The sequence below is a fragment of the Homarus americanus genome, unplaced genomic scaffold, assembly GCF_018991925.1.
Source record: "Homarus americanus isolate GMGI-L3 unplaced genomic scaffold, GMGI_Hamer_2.0 scaffold20930, whole genome shotgun sequence".
In the NCBI taxonomy this organism is placed as follows: Eukaryota; Metazoa; Arthropoda; class Malacostraca; order Decapoda; family Nephropidae; genus Homarus; species Homarus americanus.
This window is the reverse complement of record NW_024748502.1, coordinates 4,333,342-4,356,623: the sequence shown is the minus strand read 5'-3', so window position 1 is coordinate 4,356,623 and position 23,282 is coordinate 4,333,342. Positions and strand designations below refer to the sequence as shown.

The 23,282-nt window shown below is 39.9% G+C and overlaps 1 long non-coding RNA gene across 1 annotated transcript in view; it reads left to right on the top strand.

The window, feature by feature from the left end:
- Positions 1 to 6,547: 6,547 nt before the first annotated feature.
- Positions 6,548 to 23,282, top strand: part of LOC121880318 — a 96,066-nt gene continuing 79,331 nt past the window's right edge. The window contains exon 1 of the long non-coding RNA XR_006091515.1: positions 6,548 to 6,645. This is a non-coding gene — a long non-coding RNA (uncharacterized LOC121880318). The remainder of the gene's footprint in view (positions 6,646 to 23,282) is intronic.

Genomic DNA, 23,282 nt, shown 5'->3' with positions numbered 1-23,282 from the left:
TCTTATGATAGTTAAATTTAAATTTATTTCTTATCTGGAAGAGTCACATTTTGCTAATATAGAAGATAAACTCGTTATTTTATAATTTGTTTTCACGGGATTTGTTATACCCAGTATAAACTATTCCTACTAGAGTTGTATCACTGCATTGGCAGCAGTTAGTTTTGTTTTTGCTTTCTAGAGATCAATATCATTTCACTTACCATTGTACATACATACTATTCTGTAAGAGTAATTTCCATGTTGGGGACCCTAGTAACTGCTGAACCTATGTTACAGTTGCTTTAGTTTAGTGTTTTCACACATATGTATGTAACATGGACAGGTTTTTGTATAGGTTTTTTTTTTTTTCTCTGCGAGAAGCTAATTCCTCGTAGAAGCCTGGAAGGTGGTGACTGAGCGATGTATTAGCCCTTGTCTCATGACAATATTAATTATATAACGGTTAATACATTTAGTTTATATAATCCAATCACCCCACTGTAAATTTCTATTAAGATGTGAATTGCCATATACTGTTCACATGAGGGGAAATTCCTCTATCAGTAAGCCGACCTTGAGAATGTAGGGTTAGCCTGGTCTCTCCTCCAGAGCCCATCCTCATAGCACCAGTCCTCATTTGAAGCTCACGAGAAGCAGACGGGTGACCTAACTCAGTCAAGCTGGAGCCTGCCCTAATTCACACACACCACAGCTTAGAGGACAGCCTCCTCGATGGCATCTAACAATAGAGAGGGTGACCAATATAGTTTTACCAATAAATGGAGAAAAGACCATTTTGGGTTTGTAACTAAACCCCTCAACTTATTTATATATAAGCCAAGTTAAAGGAAACTCTACCCAAAGCTTATATACGATTCTTCGTTTCAGTAACAGTAATAGGGTACCCATTCTCAGTGATAATTTCATTAACGTAAAAGGTGATTGTGTTCATTGGCGGATCGCGGAGAGACGTTGGGGGGTGGTCTGCTGACACCCCAATGATCAAGCAGTTGTTTTCCACTGCCATCTATAGAGGTGTCTGTTCTACCATTTATGTCGATAATTAAACTTAACTTAATTACTATATTTCTGAATGATACTGACGAACAACCATTTCAGATGAAAACTAAAAACAGCCTATCTGAAACGCGTAGAGAATACTATGGAGCAGTGAAAACGCTTGAAGTTGTGTGGCAGTCCTCAGTCACCAGACACAGTTTCAAACTGCATTGCCAGGTTGACGGTGCACAGAGCAGTCTTAATTAACATTCTAGTTACAGTTCCATATGTTTATTTTCGTTAGGAATAGCTGGTTACAAAGGAAGATATAATTTAAAACACAATGTCTAAAACATGTGTGTGGGTGGGTGTCGGGTATGTGTGGTGTGTGTGTGTGTGTGTGTGGGTGGGTGTCGGGTATGTGTGTGTGTGTGTGCTGTGGTTTGTGTGTGTGCTGGAGTGTGAGTGAGTGTGCTGGGGTGTGTGAGTGTGTGTGTGCTGTGGAATGTGTGCACTGTGGTGTGCGTGCACTGTGGTGTGTGTGCATTGTGGTGTGTGTGTGTGTGTGTGTGTGTGTATGTGTATGTGTGTGTGTTTGGGGGTGTGGTGGGTATGTAGTGTGGGTTTATCACATGGCAAATATGAAAAGCCTTCAATGTATATTTCATCAAGGTGAGTAACAGACTAAGGGCGTCAACGACTGATAGATTTTGTCTTTGCTTTCAGCACTAAGACCCACACAGCATTACTTAGTAGTTTATGATTACAATACCATAGTTGTCGAGGGTTTAGATGTTAACGCCCTCTCGTTTTTTTAATGATTACTGTCAGGTGGAACACTTTCACTCTGACCAAGGATATTGAATAAGATTATGGATATTTGGAACAAAGGATGTCTATTTACAAGTATTTATACTAATAATCGGCATGAAGACAATATAGAGCAACATACACATATGTAGTATGAAAGTGCCGGACTGCCGGCCGGAACAAATGTCGGGAATGTATACACTGGATGTCAAGCGTGGGGTCTTGTATATACACACGGCACAGGTGGTAAATTGGCGCCATCTCAACAATTTCAAAGATCGAGAATCCACCTAACCGGCACAGGACTTGGTAATGGACCCGGGAGGAACAGCACAGAGGCTACGGCTGACAGTGTTCTAGCTGACGTGCTGACATACAAGGCTAGGAGTGCAGCAGTTCACACCAACGTGACCATGGATAAAAAAGATGCAACAATACAGTCCATTTAGAGAAGTATCTAATTATTTTAGTTGTAACTGTCAACATGCTATTATATTTGCCTAATTCAAACACACTAAGCTGTACACTCGCAACAAAAAGTATCTGTGCATACTGCAGTGTGAACAATTTGAGACGAGTGACGATAGGTATTGGGAAAGGCGAGTTGTTCCAGCCGTATGTTGGCAGCCCTGTAATCCTGCTGAGCTGCATACTATGGCCTGGTCAAGTGAAACAAACCGTTATAAATAAGGTCGGGAAGTGATAAATAGACAGTATGAAATATGAGGAGCTCCCTGTTAACAAAAATTATTTGTGATACTTGTGAATATTGCCACACTAATTTATGCTACCAAATAAACCACTCAACCTGGTCGTCCTGAGGGGTGGTGCAGCGTGGACGGCCGCTCCGAGACTTGTCGTCTGTAGCACCAGTTTCGAGGTATCGCCGAATCCATCGTGCAGCGGTGTTCCTGTGGACACCAACCCGCCGGCTAATATCTGTGACGCCGAACCCTTCGTTATGAAGGGCAATAATAGCTCCTCGTGTTCCCTCTGAGGTTTCCATGTCGACTGGCATGTGTAGATCGCTACTGCTTCATATTGCCTCTGTTTTATACCCACGTTCACCGAGACCGAACCCTCGCTCATCATTCAGTCGACACAAAGCAAAAATCCGAAAAGAGGAAACAAACACACTGATTGTCAGCCATATGGCAACACCTAGTGGAAGGGGGGGGGGGGGTATGAGGATACACTTGCCAACCTTCCCGACATATCACAGTATATATGTATCGTTTCGGAACTCGTCGATCTCACCCTGCACAGATACTTTTTGGTGCAAGTGTACATGTATAGTAATTAACAAACAGTACACAAGGCATCCTTAAAATGTAAATAACATCAAAGGAACCATAAACCAAAAAAGAGATTAAATAATATGGAATACTCACAAGTAGCAGATGACCAACTGGGTCAGAGGAAGGGAGCCAAGTGACTAGCCATACGGCTACATCCCGCACCATGACTCGGTTCAAACTACCCATGAGAGACACGTGCTTCAGATATAGAGAACAAACCCATCACTGAACAATGCAGTTCCAACAATCATTGGGCTGGAATACAAACACCGTACAATAGTAATGTTAATGATCACACACAAATGGAGAATTGCCAAAGTAAACGCATATTTATATTGGGTCATTCCTCATTAGCCCAATCTGATAATTTGTGAGTGTCTACTGATAGGCAGCTAAGATGTTGTGTGTAAGAGAGAGAGAGAGAGAGAGAAAGAGAGAGCAACCAAGAAAATATAGGTTTCCTTATCATTAAGGATCTTAATGAATATATAAAAAATAGCTGTTAAATTATAACACTGCTGGAGTTAACAACCTGACCCCAACTCACCGTCATCCCTTCACTTGCCAAGCTCCCTCTCACTCCCAGGGGCTCCCCCTAATGAGTCTCGTGATTCACGAAGGATGATCCGACTATTTTTCGAGCATGTACACACGAACACACACACGCGCTGTTGCCACGCTAACCAAATCTTGCGACCAGGTGGACCAGGCGGAACTGTTGCAGAGTGTACATAGGCGTTACACCTCGGCCTAACTTTAACGTTCAATCACAAATTCATATCTGACCGGCTATGTGATGGCTATAAGAAGCCAGAGTAAACACCAAAGTGTTATGCAAAATATGCTGGTATGTGAGGCTGGCAAAATGGCAAAGCTATATACTCATATAAGTCAGAATCTTTGAACTGTAACTGCATGTAGATCAATTATACTTATCACTGTAAATGAATGAAAAGACCTCAGGCGGCCTTCTATTTCATCCACATGTGTCTGTCTTACTAGAATATTTTTGTTTATTTATTTGAATTTGAATTATGAGTGTTATAACAGTTCACGTGAGTGTGATTGTGAACTGTTGAATCCTCTGAGAACTGTAAATAACTTTATAAGTGCAATTATTTACTGTATATTGATCGTATTATTCAAACTTTGTCCTGATGTGCCAGCAGTTGCTATATGTGAATTGTATTCTACAGGTTTTGACCGAATTATACTCATTGCGTCAACGACAAGGGCCTTATTGTCCTGCACTAACCAAAATCGTTCCCATGAGCGATTACAGTAGCTATATCATTTCTCATGCATAGAACTAAACACACAATGTGCTTGAATACCCCTCACGCAAATGTGATTTACAAAGTGTGCGACTAGCCACATTGCTTCGCCCTCCTGTACTCACCATCACTACCACCACCACCGCCACTACCACCATCACTATTGCCACCACCAATACCACCACCATTACCACAACCGGAACTACCACTACCACCACTACCACTACTATCACTACCATCACCACCACCACCACCACTACCACCTCTACCACTACCACCACCACCACCACCACCACTACTACCTCCACCACTATTACCACACCACCACCATCTCTACCATCATCGCTAACACCACCACTACCGCCATACCACTATCACCACCACCAATACCATCACTACTACCACCACCACTACCAACACCTCTACCACCTCCTCCACTACCACTACCGCCATACCACTACAACCACCATCAATACCACCACCATTACCACAACCACCATTACCACCACTACCAATACCATCACTACCACCACCACTACCACCACCACCGCCACCATCACCACTACCACCACCAACTTCACTTATACCACCACCAATACCACCACCATTACCACAACCAGCACTACCACTACTACCAATACCACTACTATCACAACCACCACCACTACTACCACCACCAATATCACTATTACCACACGACCACCACTACCATCACAACTACCACCACTATTACCACCTCCACCACTACCACCTCTACCACTATTACCACACCACCACCATCTCTACCATCATCGCTAACACCACCACTACCGCCATACCACTACCACCACTACCATTACCATCACTACCACCACCACCATTACTTACTGTATACCACCACCAATACCACCACCATTACCACAACCAGCACTACCACTACCACCAATACCACTAGTATCACAACCAACACTACCATTACCACCTCCACCACTACCACTATTACCACACCACCACCACCAATACCATCACTATTACCACCATCACTACTACCACCACCACTACTACCACTATCACCACCACCACCACTAATACCACCACCAATACCACCACAACCACTATCACTACTACCACGACCACTACCACTAATACCACTACCCTCACCACCATCACTACCATCACCACCTCCTCCACCACCACTACTACCACTATCACTAACACCACCACTACTACCACTATCACTAACACCACCACTACTACCACTATCACTAACACCACCACTACTAACACCACCACTACTAACCCCATCACTACCACTACCACCATGACAACTACCGCTACCACCGCTACCATCACTACTGGCAACACCATCACTACCACCACCACCACCACCACCACCACCACCATCATCTCTACCACCGCCACCACTGCCACCACCACCAATATCACTATTACCACACCACCACCACAACCATCACAACTACCACCACCATTACCACCTCCACCACTACTAGCTCTACCTTTACCACCACCACCACCACTCTCACCACGACCACCATCACTACCACCAATCCCACCACTACCACCAATCCCACCACTACCACCGCCACTGTCATCACCACCACCTTCATAATCACCACCATTACTAACACCACCAGCACCACCACTGTTACCACCACTATCACTACCACCACTCCTGCTATCACCCCATCACCAACACCACCACCACCACCACCACTACCAGCACTACCACCACCACTATTACCGATACCACCACCAGTACCACTACCACTGCTACCACCACCAGTACCATCACTACAACCAACATCACTATCACCACTACCACTACCACAACCACTACCACCACTACCAATACCATCATCACTATTACAACCATCATCGCTATCACCACCACCATTGCCGCTACCACTACCACCTTCATTACCATCGCCACCACCATTACTGTACCTACAACATTTTGTTAATTTGTTACGACTATAATGTTAACGTGTTTTTTTCTGTTTTATAGTCAGTGAGACTACTTTCAAACGTTCATAAAAGTAAAATCCAACCAACTCATGCCCACAAATCCACTCTCTTAGTCCAGATAAGGTGGGTGTGGGCACTAGTGGGCGGGGCCAGCCTAGGATGTGCTGGGCGGACCGCGGACTCCGCGGAGTCGCGGACAACCTTGCAGCCTCAGTGTGGTTCACATCGTGGTAAGGGATATACGTCGTGGTCCGCGCTTCTCATGCACGCACAGCAAGGAACCACCCTTGCTGGCAGCTGTTGAACGTTACTGCATTGTGAGTGTCATCACGAGTAGTTCCATAGGTGTGCCATTCTCTAAAATACCTCGTACCAATAGATCTAGTGTCCAAAAATACACTAACTACGAGAAATTTTAGGTGGCCGCGAAGCCCGTGACATTACAGTGATTTATTACCCCCATATCAGTGTGCATGTGATATTGACAAGAATTTCTCAATTACATATTTTCTTGGCCGAAATATTTGTTGTTAAACCTGGTTTCTCGGGTAGAGGTGTCTGTCCAACAGTAATACCTATATATATATATATATATATATATATATATATATATATATATATATATATATATATATATATATATATATATATATATATATATATATATATATATATATATATATATATATATATAGAAGAAAGGAACTTCGTGTTTTCTTTCCTTTGTTATCAGCATATACCTAGATCACGCGCACCTACAGTGATTTACTTGTATATATATATATATATATATATATATATATATATATATATATATATATATATATATATATATATATATTTATTTATTTATTTATTTATTTATTTATTTATTTATTTTTATCATGGAACAGTTTTAAGAAGTCACACTAAGGACCACACCTTATATTCATGGTGGCCTATCTGTATTACGCTGGGTCACAAGACAATAAACTTAACACGCTGTTCCCTCAAGGCTTAAGCAGCACATCATATATAGTATTAACTTCAACTAGAAAATGTTTTAAAAGTATTGAAGCTTTGTAACACCTGACACGCAAAATAAACATGTGTTATTCCCTGCCAGTGTTCCCTCACGAAGTATTACACGTTTATGTGTTATGGAACTGATATATACGAAGAGTTAAAGAAATAAAGAATATGCAAGGATATGACACGAAACACGAAAAACTATAATAAAAGAAAAGCAAAATTTTAGTAACAAAAATTATTACTCAAAGAAAACACATTAAGAGAAAAATTGCAAAGGGAGCCACACACATTAATAGGGAACCAGTCGACAAATCCCGTACTGAGACGGACTGGAAGTGAGCTTGTTCATCTCCGGAGTGAGTGTAAAGGCACATGTCTTTAATGAGTTCATATAATACTGCAAGTGATTATTATGTTACAATATAAGATAGTTATGGTTTCCGTCATTATCAGGAGGAACCAATGTCCTTAAATTGGACAAATAATGAAAATGCTACTCCCGTCAACTTTTCATTTGGAATATGAAAAGAGTGTGTAGAGGGGAGCGTGAATTTTTGTGGATAGGGTTATAGTGGTAAGACATGTCAACTCCAGGGAGACGATCGCCATGCTTAGCAACGGGAGTACGTGTGCAAGTGAGTGCTAGCAACGTGGTGCGGTTATTGATCTGCAATGATCTGTGCTCCTCTCCCTGGCTATGGCAAAGTCATGGCCGTGTACGTTCTGCCGCCCTATGTATCTCATGCATCTTGACGGCTCCTGTCACACACTAACCAATTTATCCTATTTCTACCGCCAGTTATCTGAAGTCTTATCATATTTTTTTTTATGAAAAAAACAAATATTGGTGTCCTCGCACGGGAAAAATGTGACATGAACGTTTTTCTCTCGAGGAAATTACTGAATTTGTTGAAGGATCAGATGCGAGGGATTAACACTGAGCTTATTGTGCAGTCTGACAAGCTGTTGATCCACGCGCGATTATGCATAACAATTTCAAATAAGTGGATGATATCTTTGCTTTTATAATAAATATATGTACATTATAAGTCTTAAGTTTGTGATGATTATTTCGCTCTTGTGAGAAGAGGCGGTAAGGAGTCATTGCTCAAGCAAATCATGTATTTAGTATAGGATCTCATATTAGAAAGCTATTAATTTATATGTCTATGTATCTGTCTACTTGAACACGTGTGTTACACCTTACTTGGTGTTGTGAATTACTGAGTGATAGAGAGGCGGACGGGTGGTATCCGCTTAGACCTAGAGTCATACATGTGCTGAGGTTGTGGGTGATGCTGTTGTGAGTGATGCTGGGATTGTGAGTAATGCTGAAGTTGTGGGTGATGCTGCGGTTGTTAATGACGCTGGGGTTGTAGGTGATGCTAGGGTTATGGGTGAAGCTGGGATTGTTGAACATTCTGGGCTTGTTAAATATGCTGAGGTTGTTAAGGATGCTGAGTTGTTAGATATGCTAGGGTTGTGGGTAATGCTGGATTTGTTAATGATTCTGGGGATGTTAATGATGCTAGCGGTTGTTGAAGATGCTCGGTTGTTAAATATGCTGGGGTTGTTGAAGATGCTCGGTTGTTAAATATGCTGGGGTTGTGGGTAATGCTGAAGTTGTTAATAATGCTGGGGTTGTTAAAGATGCTGAGTTGCCAAATTTGTTTAGGTTGTAGGTGAAACTGGGGATATTATTGATGCTGGGTTCATAAATATGTTGGGGGTGTAGATAATGCTGAGGTTGTGGGTGATGCTTAAGTTGTACTTGTCTTGTTAGCTATATGTGTGATTCTGGAGGTGTTTGTGGTTCTGAAGGTGTTTGTGGTTCTGGAGGTGTTTGTGGTTCTGGAGGTGTTTGTGGTTCTGGAGGTGTTTGTGATTCTGTTGGTGTTTTTGGTTCTGGAGATGTTTGTGGTTCTGAAGGTGTTTATGGTTCTGGAGGTGTTTGTGGTTCTGGAGGTGTTTGTGGTTCTGGAGGTGTTTGTGGTCCTGGATGTGTTTATGGCTCTGGAGGTATTGATAATGAGGGTAAGCTCAGGTAGAAGGTAAAGGTAGAATTTAAAGTTGTAGAATTGTAAAGTGAGGGAAGTTGGTAGCGTGGCCGATTAGTTATTTAACGGTTAATATGTTCTTAGGGGAAATCATGTTAACAACACTTCCAAGTACAGCTATTTCTTAGTTAACTGAATGGCAGAGACACACGAATAAATCATCATATCGACGTTACTAGACAATGACTCCCGGACACAAACATGAAATGGATACACTTCCCACCATACGTAACTCACCCTATGGATCGCTCTGACAATGACTCACGTGTGACCTGAGGGAGTACCAGCGGCTGGGGGTTGTGTCTGCAGGGCCTGGTGCTGCTGAAGAGAGTGGCCCCGGCGGTTGCTAGACTCTGTCTCCTGTGGGAGACTCTGCTAGCTGTGGACTTGGTGCTGGAAAGAGAAGTCCCTCTCCCGAACCTTGACTTGTAAAAAGTGTGACTCCATCTGCTTCTGAGTTTTGTCTCTCCCTGTCTGCCTCACGGAAAGAGCTGTAGGCCCCTTATATTGGTGGTGTCAGTCCGGCAGATTACTGGTAAACAGGAGGGGCAGCTGGGACGTGGGGGGTATTAGTAAACAGGAGGGGCAGCTGGGACGTGAGGGTACTGGCATAATGAAGGGGCAGCTGGGAAGTGGAGGTAATGGTATAAAAGAGGGGCAGGTGAGGTGTGGGTGTACTGGTATACAAGTGGAGTAGTTGGGAAGTAGGGTTACCGGTATACAGGAAGGGCAGCTGGGATGTAGGGTGTACTGGTAAACAGGAGGGGCAGGTGGAACGTAGGGTTACTGAAATACAGTAGGGGTAGCTGGGATGTGAGGGGACTGGTGTACAGAAGGGGTAAGTGAGACGTGAAGATACTGGTATACAGAAGGGGAGCTGGGACATGGAGGTACTGGTATATAAGAGGGGCAGGTGGGAAGTGGAGGTACTGGTATACAGGAGTGGCAGCTGGGAGGTGGAGGTACTGGTATATAGGAGGGGGAGCTGGGACATGGAGGTACTGGTATAGAGGAGTGGCAGCTGGGAGGTAGAGGTACTGGTATATAGGAGGGACAGGTGGGACTTGGAGGTACTGGTATACAGTATAGGAGGGACAGCTAGGACGTTGAGGAACTGGCATATGGGAGACGTAGCTGGGACGTTGGGGTACTGGTATACAGGAAGGGCAGCTGGCGAAGTGGAGGTAATGGCATACAGGAGGGGCAGCTGGCGAAGTGGAGGTACTGGTATACAAGGGGGCAGCTGGGAAGTGGAGGTATTGGTAGAAGGGGCAGCTGTCTCGTGGGGGTACTGGTATACAGGAGGGGCAGCTATGACACAGTAACATTGTCAAGGGTTCACACAACCAGCTGTTTCTTAAAGACGATCTTGGTTATTCCCAGTACGCAACACTGCGTGCACTGCCAGGAGACAACCGCTACTAATTTTTTAAGAGAAGTTGCCTCCCTTAGCATCAATGTCCTTAGCATCAATGGTGTTATGATGTAATGATTGTGAGAATAATTTGGTGTTGTAGTGTGACATGGTATTGACCTAGTTACATATATTTTGCCAGTATATTACATAATTTAGCATTATTTGTAGCTTTAACTGCTGCATATTTTTTATATATATACAGTAATATATACAGTAATATAGCTGTTTGTCTGGAGACTGTCAGTGTTACTATGGGTGTATGTGCCATTACGGTATTTTACGAGTATTGGCTTGATGTACAGTATACAAATAATGGGGGTAAGGATAAATATTTTTATACGTTTTAAATAAAATGGCTGGTAAAATTTCAGTTTATTTTCTATATTTTCCTGGGTGCATATATACTGTACATGTTTCACTAAATAGGGAAAATGCAGCTTAAACCCTAAAAAGCAAGTGAGGTTTTTATCGAATAGGAATATATTTTTGTTTTTATTGCTCTAAGTCAATGGAAACTAATTCGTATTTGGTCAACATCGTTCTGTTTATGTGAGGCGTGGATTGCCATCATAATATAGCTAAAATATACCTAAGGTAGGTTAAGAAAGGATAGGTTACGTTACGTTACATTGTTACGTTTTGAATAAAAATTTTGTTATACATGTATTTTTAAGATCTACGTGATCGTTTAATACCTGTCAGAAGTAAATAAATATATATTTATATATATATATATATATATATATATATATATATATATATATATATATATATATATATATATATATATATATATATATATATATATCTTGATAAAATCACACGGGAAAATGGAAACAACGGAGTACCTTAGCTTTCGTCTTTATTCAAGACATCTTCAGAGGCAACAAGATTTTTCTTATCCACGTTTTCATTGTGGATTTACATGAATATATATATATATATATATATATATATATATATATATATATATATATATATACATATATATATATATATATATATATATATATATATATATATATATATATATATATATATATATATATATATATATATATATATATATATATATATATATATATATATATATACAGCTCCTCCCCGACTTACGACAGGGTTAGGGACCCAAATCCAGGTCGTAAGTCGAAAATGTTTAAATAATACATTGAAAATCTAAAATGGGTGTCTCTTTTTCTTCTCAGCACCACAAAACTCTCACTTTTAAGCTTGCCAGCCATTTTAAAGTGAATTACAAACGAAAATTTTGTCAGTACACTGACTTTAGGACTCGAAAATACGTAATTTGACAAAATTTTGGTACGACTGAGGCAGGTTGTAAGTGCGGGTGGTCGTAAGTCGAGTAGGTCGTAAGTCGGGGAGGAGCTGTATATATATATATATGTAATATTCAGAAATTTCAGAGTAATTTCAAACGCCGCACCATTGGCGATACTGAGCTTTCAAGGTCGTCTGAGAGAAGAGAGCGCTCCCCGCACATAGTGAGAGGTTGTGGAACTAGGCCTATATGATATTAAATATAATTTGCCGAATTAATAATGATGCAATTCATGAAGTTAAGGGACTATTATTGAATTTGGAATTATTATAGATCGTTTATCATTCTGAATAATGTTACGGGTGTCCCAAGGAGTTATTAGTTAGGCGGAAAATATGTCACGTAGGCCTAAGCTAACGCCTTGGAGAGACGCGACGCTGGCTAGGTCAGTCACGTGGAGGCATTCGGTCCAGCAAGACGTCCCTGCGCGTCCGTCACAGAAATAGTCACGTGGCCTAGTCACCTGTGTTGCACTATTGCAGTATAACAAGGTTTCCGTCAGAAGCCACTTGACCGCGAGTTTGACTGTGAGAAGTTGGCTGCGAGAGACTGACTGCCGTTTGAGACTGCCGTTGATGATTGAGGCTTGGTGATAGTCGCCTTCGGATCGATCAGTGTAGGCTTGTCACTGGTTAGCGGGGTAGCAAAGGATCTCTTAAGTGAACGAGTGCTCCCGACAACTAAAACGTCACGGGACCAGCATCAGCAGTGGGTGATCAGTTCTTCCCACGTGGGTGCACAACACCACGTGTCCTCGGTCAGCTAGAAGTGTTACCTACTGACCATAGACGTGTGCTGGCGTTCTCTCTTCCTGCCCATGGACGCACTGGGAGTACACTGAGGCTATCTGAGTAAATTAATGGTCACACACTGAGACCATGAGTCTAGGAGATACCTAGGGGAACATTTTATCTCCCTTATTACGGGTGTATGTTGAGTTGGGTGGAGCATGGTTCACGGGTATTGGTGGACCCAGTAACATTGCAATAATAGTGACAATATTTTTGTGTGTAGTAGTACCATTTTTCAGTTCCTGATATTATCTTGACGTGTGTAGTAATAGTTCCTAAATGATTTTGATAGTATTGTTTTTTTAATGTTTGTGTCACTAAGTGGAACCAGAGTGATACTGTGATTTAATTCCTTTAATGCATCTAATTTTTCTTTATATTTCCGATCTCAGGTATAACCTTTGTTCCCCAGAGTAGTGTTTAAGTTAGGTTAGGAATTGTGCATCTGTTGGGGTGATATAATTTTGTTGAAAGCCCTTAAGGCCTGTTTCATGTGTGCAAGCAACATTTCTTAATACTTTAAATTTATTGTTGCCTGAGTTTCTAATAATTTCAATATCATGTATAACTTTTATTCCCCAGAGTAGTGTTTTAAGTTCAAGTTAAGAGGTGCACATATTGGTGTACCATTATTTGATTGTGTTTGTAGTGTTGGAGGGAATATAAGTGTCTAAATTTTACAGTGTGTCTCATTCATCCCAGTCACAGACGCTGTCCTTCCACGGGTCATGGACAAGTCATTTTGTTTAGTAGATTTAAGTGTTCTTGTGCTGGTTCGGGATTTTTCTCAAAGAGGCGCTTCCACTGCAATTACCATCTAACAATCTTTAATAAACCCCAAGTCAAGTGAGAAATTAAGGTCCAGTAAATTCCGACCGGTTACATATATATATATATATATATATATATATATATATATATATATATATATATATATATATATATATATATATATATATATATATATATATATATATATATATATATATATATGTAACCGGTCGGAATGTCTCTCGACTAGTTATTGTTTTTTTTTAGTTTTATGGTTTTTTGAGTTATAGTGGATGGTAATGCAGTGGAAGCACCCCTCAGAGAAAATCCTGAACCAGCACAAACACAATTAATAAAAGTATTTTCCGTGACCGTGGAAAGCTAGTATCTGTGATTGGGGTTAATTAGACGCACTGGTAAAAGATGACACTTTTATTCCTTCCAACACTACAGAAGAATCAATAATAGTACACAAGCACTGGAGTACTTCTTAGCATTGCTTATAACACTACAATGGGAAACAAAAGTTATACATGGTATCAAAAAAATTATTAAAAGATATTAATTGCATCTGAAGGGGACTACTAATGCAGCAGTACTAAGGACACCAGAACAGACACCTGAAAGAATTCCTTCATACATCCTATATCACTTAGTGGCCCATAAAACATTACAAAAATTTTACTGTCACCGATAAACATGCCTTAAGGGCATCTGACAAAATTATAGCAATCACTGAGGAATAGAAATCACGATTTTAGTCATACTACACAAGAACATGGATCACTCATAGCCTGTCTGGGATGACCCACAAAATACTATAATCCTAACTGTCCTAACTACCCAGAACCCGAAGGTTGTAACTGCTTACCTGGCAAGCATTTACAAGAAACCGAGAAAATCACCCATGACCCGTCAGACAGGCGGGTGCTCCGCTGTTTTTTTCATTACTCTCTCTAGGTTTCAGGAGTCATGGGTGTATTTCTCCACCAACATCTGTAACATGCTTCACACATAAGTTCAGAATGCACCCGTACTTTTAAGGTACTAATAGCCTTTCACAAACTTTTGGAGAGGTACTCCTACGTCACGCGTGTTTAATCAACCATGAGGAACGTTGATCTCACACCTGGATTTGGCTATTCTAATCACATTTCACCAACACAACCCGTAACATGCTTCACACATATGCTCAGAATACACCCATACTTTAAGGTGTTACAGCCTTTCACCAACTTTGAAGAGGAACCCCTACGTCCCACGTGTGCAATCAACCATGAGGAGCGTTGATTACACACCTGGACTTTGTTAGTTTAATCACATACACCCAATACTGGGGAGATGAATGTCTCTATGTAAGCACTAGACTCCAGGTCCCAGCGTGTGACCTTTCATTCACTCAGTCTGCACTCAGTTTACTCCCAGTACTTCATGGACAGGAAGAGAGTGACCGTCAGCCCGCCTACTTAGGCCAGTTCAGAGTACAACCAGGTGAACCCTGCCCAGCTGAGGGAGGGGTTCTACTTTCCCGTTAGTAAGATTTTTCACTGAGTGACTGAAGAGATGTGGTGTTGTATGAACCAAGGTTGGGAGATTTGATGAACCACATCGACCACCGATCAAAGTGCGGATGCTGGTCCCACGTAGTTAGTCGTGAGAGACACCTGTTCGCCTCGTGCGTTGCCAGCTATATCTTCCAAACCAACCAACCGCCGGCCAACCGAGTGGGATCTCGTAACCCTGCAAAAGGAGCACTCTGTTAGCTACTGTTAAATTCTTCTCCGCCCTATCTAAACACTGTCTGAGATCGAATAAAAAACTTACTTGCAACACTGATGAAACGTGCGTTGGAAGGGACAAGGCCACGTGGTCGTTTTCCTTGGCAGAACGCGTGGTAGACGTCCGCTTTGGTCAATGACCGGCGCTGACTGGGCTCGGTCAGCGTCTCATCCTTCAGGGTGCTCGCCTGCCCCACCATGACATCTTCTTTTGTGTATTACTAATAATTTCTCAAGGACACACGTAACATATTTAGACTGGGAGACTATCCACAATAACTTTAAAAATTATAGTTGCCCCTTAACTTCATGAATCGTGTCTTCATCAATTCGATAAAGTACATTTAGTTTTGAATAGGCCTAGTTCAAAATGCTCCCACTCCCCGCTCGATGGCGTTGCTTGGAGAGTTTGTTTTAACTTGCCATGAGGCGAAGGTGTTTCAGCCTGGCCTACTTATGCTTTCCTGTTCGGTAGATTGTTTATTTCTGTTCTAACGTTTCTAAATATCACATTGAAATTTCTGAATATTACGCAAATATATATATATATATATATATATATATATATATATATATATATATATATATATATATATATATATATATATATATATATATATATATATATATATATATTGAGAGAGAGAGAGAGAGAGAGAGATAGACAGATAGATAGATAGATAGATAGATAGATAGATAGATAGATATAAATAAGGCTTTAAAGTGATTAGTGTGACAATGTCTATTGTAGGGGGCGCCGGTGGGTAAAGCAGTACCGCTCTTTCCTCTCAAGTGAGATATCACGGGTTCGATTCCCGGGCGGGTGGAAAGTTGTTCGGACACACTTCCCAGCCTCCCTTGGTCCCTGTTCACCCAGCAGCAAAGTAGGTACCAGGTGTAAATCGAAAGTTGCGAATTCGTATTCAGGGAAAGTTGTTGGAGCTTCCAATAACTTGCTTAGACATAAACCACTGACTCTTCAGGCTTCTACGCCCTTAACTCTTCAGGCTTCTACGCCCTTAACTCATGAGACATAAAGGTAAGCATGAACTTAGCATGCTTCCCTGTTGGGCGCTGTAAGCGCTTCTGCGCTTCACCTTACACAAGGATGTAGGAGGGTGCCCAATAAAAAAAAAATGTCTATTGTAGATAAATTCACAGCCTCAGAACTCAATATTTTCTGAAAAAAAAGTAAAATGGTGACAAGATTTCACTATTTGGCCTATGATTTTTTTAATTGCGGTTACTTTCCTTAGATAATTGCAGTGTTCTTTGGAGTATGCAGACAACATCAATTTCACAATATAAACTGACTGCTAATGTCAAAAATAGCATATTTGAGACCAGTTTACATTATTTGACATGCAGTAAATGTACCCCACATGACGAAAAGGCCACTGTATATTTTCAATATGTTTTTACAAAATATCAAGCTCCGTGACCTATATATTTTGTCCATCATTGTTTTGAAATATACAAGTCGATTAATAATAATAATAATAATAATAATAATAAACGGTTTATTAATAGAGTTGCAGCCGGTGGCTGAAAATATACAGACTTACATTTGATTTAGCATAATGATATAATATGCATTGAATACATTTACAGGGCTGTACAGTACATAAATCAGGAGTTGTTTATTATTTTAACAATAGATGGGATGGTGCTGTTCTTATATCTATCGGTGTATGTGTCTAGTGTGCATCTATTTTGTAGCATAGGGTCTACAGAATTGGAAGGAGGGGAGGGAATTTAGGGTTTAAAGACAAAGTTATAGAGAAGAGGCGAGGGACTGATATGAGAAGAGTGGTATCCCTTTCCCATTCTGCCAAAATGGTCAGCTATGTGAGTTGCACCACTAATCTGTCGGAAAAGCTTGTCAATCTGTTTACTTCCCTAACAGAACAAACGGGATGACACCACAGTCGTTCTATTCTATAAATCAATATTAACAAAAGAAAAAAAAATATCATATCATTAACGTCAAAGCAATTTATCAAATATAATTAAACAAGATTCTCTTGCGGAGGGAGAAGAGTACAGAGCAATACTGCCATATCACGCACCCCTGGTAATTTTGCAATTCCACAGATGGTCGTGCCAGAGGACTTTGCCTCTGCGACTCTCACCCGATGGCTGAAAATTGGTCGAGGAGAAAACAATTTGGGGTTTGTCCGGCAATATGGCACTTGTTTGATGACGCCCTGTCCAAAATGTGGAGCACTTGCCACGCTATTTCTGACTGTGGTTTTGTGTCCGAAACACGTAGTAAATTAATGGACTTTAAGAATCCTTGAATAGCTTTGTTCTACACATGATGCTTCTAAGCACAGCGGCCAAGATTATGTATTTTTTTAATACAGTGTTTGCTTAAAAATAAATACATGATTTGTGCTATCTATCAATTTATTATTGCAGATTTCCTAGTTAGACTCATTTACGTGTGCTAAACAAGATCAGTTGGTGGCTTGAACACTTGGTATATGCATATCGTTCGTCATGATTAATTTTACACTCTTTATTATCGATATATTTGTTTAGAGAGTATATATTTATGATATGTTGACCGACAATCAGGATGGCTACTTCATCAACTACAGGAGCATTGAATCTTCTTTCATGTTCTCCCTTAGGGGTCGTGTCTGCTTTGATCCTGACCTTGTACTCGTGAGAAGGCAAGTTTTCCAGGGCATTTTTAAATGACTGTACATACGTGTTGCGCTCATGCAGCATTTCTTGGATAGATAGGACAATGTCATGTCTGACACCTTGAATATTGCCACACCTGATAGTAGTCTGCTTTTCATGATCTCCCATGAAGTAGATTTGGAGGAACTCTGCCTGCTCATCTTCCAATGGTAAGAGGGATCCTGCTTTGTGATAGACTTGACATTGGACTTTAAATGTTGGTATGTATCCGTGCTCACGAACTACTCTGGTAGCCCCAAAGGATGTCATCTGGAAGCATAAATTGTACTTCAGTATATTTTCCAAGAAGTGTTTTGACTCTGGTGTTGTTCCCAACATGAGAGTCTTCAATGGTTTTGGTGGTTTTTCTTAATTTGGCAGTCGTACTTTCCCATGAGAGCAGCACAGTCCAGCAGATTCCCCTTTATATTTCTTTGCTGCTCTTGCAAGTGGATGTCACTGTGTATTCTTTCTTAGAATTCTGGATAACGCAGCTCTCTGTCTATTAGCATTCAAAGGAATTTCATGCGCTTGATCATTTTCTAGAGAAGGCCTTTCTGCTATTTGCTATCTGTCAGCCTTAAGACGGGATTCCCTTTCCTGATCTGTTTCCTGTGACCGACTGTCCTCTGTTCGCTCTCTCTGAGCATTAAGACGGGATTCCCTTTCCTGATCTGTTTCCTGTGACCGACTGTCCTCTGTTCGCTCTCTCTGAGCATTAAGACGGGATTCCCTTTCCTGATCTGTTTCCTGTGACCGACTGTCCGCTGATCGCTTTTTGTTAGCATTAAGACGGTATTCCCTTTCCTGATCCGTTTCCTGTGACCGACTGTACACTGTTCGCTTTCTGTTAGCATTAAGACGGGATTCCCTTTCCTGATCTGTTTCCTGTGACCAACTGTCTGCTGTTCGCTCCGGGCGGCTCATCCGCTAGGCCACGGTAGGACGCCACCCTCCAGGAGGCTCCACATTGTCTCACTGTTCAGTCCCCAAAACTTCTTCTTCCATCAATAGTTCATTAACAGTGTATGTAAGGTCCACCATGTTTTTCACTACAACGGTACAGCAAAGTATATTTTTTTAGCATTAAACTGTTATTATTTTATTGTCTAATCATCACTACATATAACATCATCCATCATCACTACATATAACACCATCCATCATCACTATATATAACACCATCCATCATCACTACATATAACACCACCCATCATCACTACATATAACACCATCCATCATCACTACATATAACACCATCCATCATCACTACATATATCACCACCCATCATCACTACATATAACAACATCCATCATCACTACATATAACACCATCCATCATCACTACATATAACACCATCCATCATCACTACATATATCACCACCCATCATCACTACATATAACACCATCCATCATCACTACATATAACACCACCCATCATCACTACATATAACAACATCCATCATCACTACATATAACATTATCCATCATCACTACATATACCACCATCCATCATCATCACTACATATAACACCATCCATCATCACTACAGATCGGTAAAGTAGTTTCCGGGATTCTCGTGCAGACACACATACACACAAACACACAAACAAACACACACACAGACATACTTTTTTGTTATATATATATATATATATATATATATATATATATATATATATATATATATATATACTATATATATATATATATATATATATATATATATATATATATATATATATATATATATATATATATATATATATATATATATATATATATATAACATTTTAAAAAACATTGTTTTCTAATGCTATTATGTTGATTTTAATAAGTTTCAAATATTTTTTACCCTTTTATAACTGTTTAATCGGCTATTAATCATATACATTACATTCAGAATGATTTGCAATCATTTATAGTCCTTTTCTGTATAAACAAAAAGCAGTGAAAATTTCAGATTTGGAAAACAAGCTTTGATCAGTTGTCTAGACTCACCCATCATGCTTAAAGACAAAAAGGTTTTATTATTCCTAATGCATGGAAATAAATCTGCTGATCTACTTTTGCAGTTGAAAGTTATAAACAATTCATTTTAGTCCAATGAGAGAGAGAGAGAGAGAGAGAGAGAGAGAGAGAGAGATGGGTATAGGTAACTTGTCCCCATTGGACCAGTATAATACGTGATCTGAACACCTTAGAATGAGAGGCTTCCAGCTCAGCCATAAACGGAAGCAGTCACCAGTTATACTGGACAGTGGTAACTTGGCTCCCTTATAATCAGGATCTGAGATGTGTACAGCTAATTACCACTTTCACCAGTGTATAAATATTCAGCTTATATTCCAAGATCGTATTTTAACAACAGGATGTAAGGATTCATGATGTATATTAGACCAGTTTCTATTTACACATTGATGTATACCGGTGCATTAAAACAAGAAATTAGACAATCGAAGTTCTGAATATCCTGAATTCATCCATATTGAATGCAAACAGGGTTGCATTGACCTGAAACAGACCATGATGAACTATATACTGTATTACAGTGAGCAACTGAGCACTATGCAATGTAAACAACTGAAATGTACAATGAAAAATCATGTGCATTCATTTATTAACTAATGCTTTTCAAATTGAATATAATTAATGGAAAAATAATTCGAACTTCGAAACATGTTTGTTTTAATTTTTTCTCTTTCCTACAGGAACAGTTTGACAATTAAGTTTAAATTTTTAATTACCAAATGGAAACTGATGGTGTGAAATATTAACAAGTGTTCATAAATATGACAATATGTATATATATATATATATATATATATATATATATATATATATATATATATATATATATATATATATATATATATATATATATATATATATATATATATATATATATATATATATATATATATATATATATACAAACAATACCTCACTATTCAGGAATCGAACCCAGGATCTCTGCGTGTGAACAAGGATCGCTTTTCACACGTACATAGCTTAATACAAATACAAAGTTAAAGAGTTTTTTATTGTAATCACGTAGATCACACCACTCGGATTTTAAACATTAATAACTTTACTCTAAGCTGTGTTGTGAAGACTGTAGACAATACCACGATGGCTGTGCTGTGAGGCGTTAACTTGTTTTTTTTAATCCAAAATTTTTAAACATTCATGAATTTAAGTGCGTGTTGTATCTTACCCGGAAGAAGGTAATGCGGGGGGGTGTAGCACCAGGAGGCTGGAGAAGGTTGGGGCGTTGGGGAAGTGGGTCTGGGGGCAGATATAATCAAAACACCTCGTAAGTTATACACTTGGCGATCTTGTGACCGACTTACAGTGTACACTACCGAAACTTACAAACTGCTAACAATTTTAAGAACATAAGTATGGAGGAAACTGAAACAGGCCTATTGGCCCATACTAGGCAGCCCCGTTTACACCCAACCCTATCGCTCGTATATTTGTCCTACCTATATTTGAAGCTACCCAGCGTGTTCGAGTTATCGATGATGTTTGGTAACTTGTTCCACTCATTTACTACTCTATTTCCAAACTAGTGTTTACCTATCTCGCGCCTAAATCTAAAATTGTCTACTTTGAAACAATTGCTGCTACGAGTTCGCTCTTGGTTGGATAGTTTAAGTGCCTTTGTCATATCACCTTTTTATTACCCTGATTTCCATTTATACACCTCGAAGATATCGCCCCTCACGCTACGTCTCTCGAGGGAGTGTAAATTCAAATGATTTAATCTGTCTCTATTCTCAAGGTCCCCAATGCCCGGGATAAGATAATTTTTAACTTATTAAATTTCATCTTTCAATATTATATTTCATTTTACTACAGGTATATGAAACTTATTTTCTGTAGTTTTCTCCGATAAAAAAGCTTTAATGGGGTTTATCATAGCTTAGAAGGCATATACTGTCAATGCAATTTGGAAATATACGCGCTATGTCCGGGTTTATTCCGTTACGGGAGCTGTGAAGGTAACGTCGAAAGTTAGTAGACATTTTGTTTTCAGTATCGTTACAAAAAAGGACTTACAGCCTCGAGCATCGACTTACAGAGTCAATTGGGGAATACAATATTGTAAATACTTTTGAATATCCGCCATCTTGAAGGTAATCTTAGGAGGTGAAGGAGAGAGGATTGCACTAAGGGTATTGGGGCAGTAGTATTTGTAGATGAAGGGATTGGAAAGGGTTCTGCGGGTATTGGAGAAGTGGGCTTGGGAGGTGAAGGGGAGGGAAGAGTTCTGGTGTTGTTCAGTAATTGTTGCTGGTAGGCGAAAAAGAGGTGAACGAGAGGGCGGTACTAAGGTATGTAAAGGGGAAGGCGGTACTGCGTAAGTGAATGGGAGGGGTACTGGGTAAGAAAAGTGGAGGGTTACTAGGAAGGTGAAAGGGCTGGGTACTGGGAAAGTAATAGGTAATAGGTAGGTAAAGGCAAGGGGTACAAGGAGGGAGAAAGGAAGAAGTATTGGGTAAACCCAAACCTTTTCAAGTCTCCAACTACATTCTTTATATCTCTTTCCGTTTTTAGGGAGGTGTATGCTCCTACTGCAACCCACGTACACCTACAGTATAACTCGACTCACGGATCTTGAATTTTTTCTTTATGATGTACTCTGGTCCATAAATATTTATCCTACCAACTATGACTATTTTTCTATGTTTCCTATACTCTTATCCCAACTCTACCAACTATATGGGACTCTTTGACTATCTCACTTCTTGTCATGAGTCGTTGCTATCCACATACCCCAACACCGAGATCCTCTACCTTGGGGATTTCAATGTACATCAAAGAGAGTGGCCTGGCTCTGCTAGGGATGGACTAGGTCAGGGGTGGCGAACCTTTTTGAGAGCGTGTGCCCAAATTGGCGATAATCTGAAAAATTCTCTCACGCGCCCGTGGGAATTTTGAGCAGAAGATTATTATTATTATTATTATTATTATTATTATTATTATTATTATTATTATTATTATTATTATTATTATTATTATTATTATTATTATTATTATTATTATTATTATTATTATTATTATTATTATTATTATTATTATTATTATTATT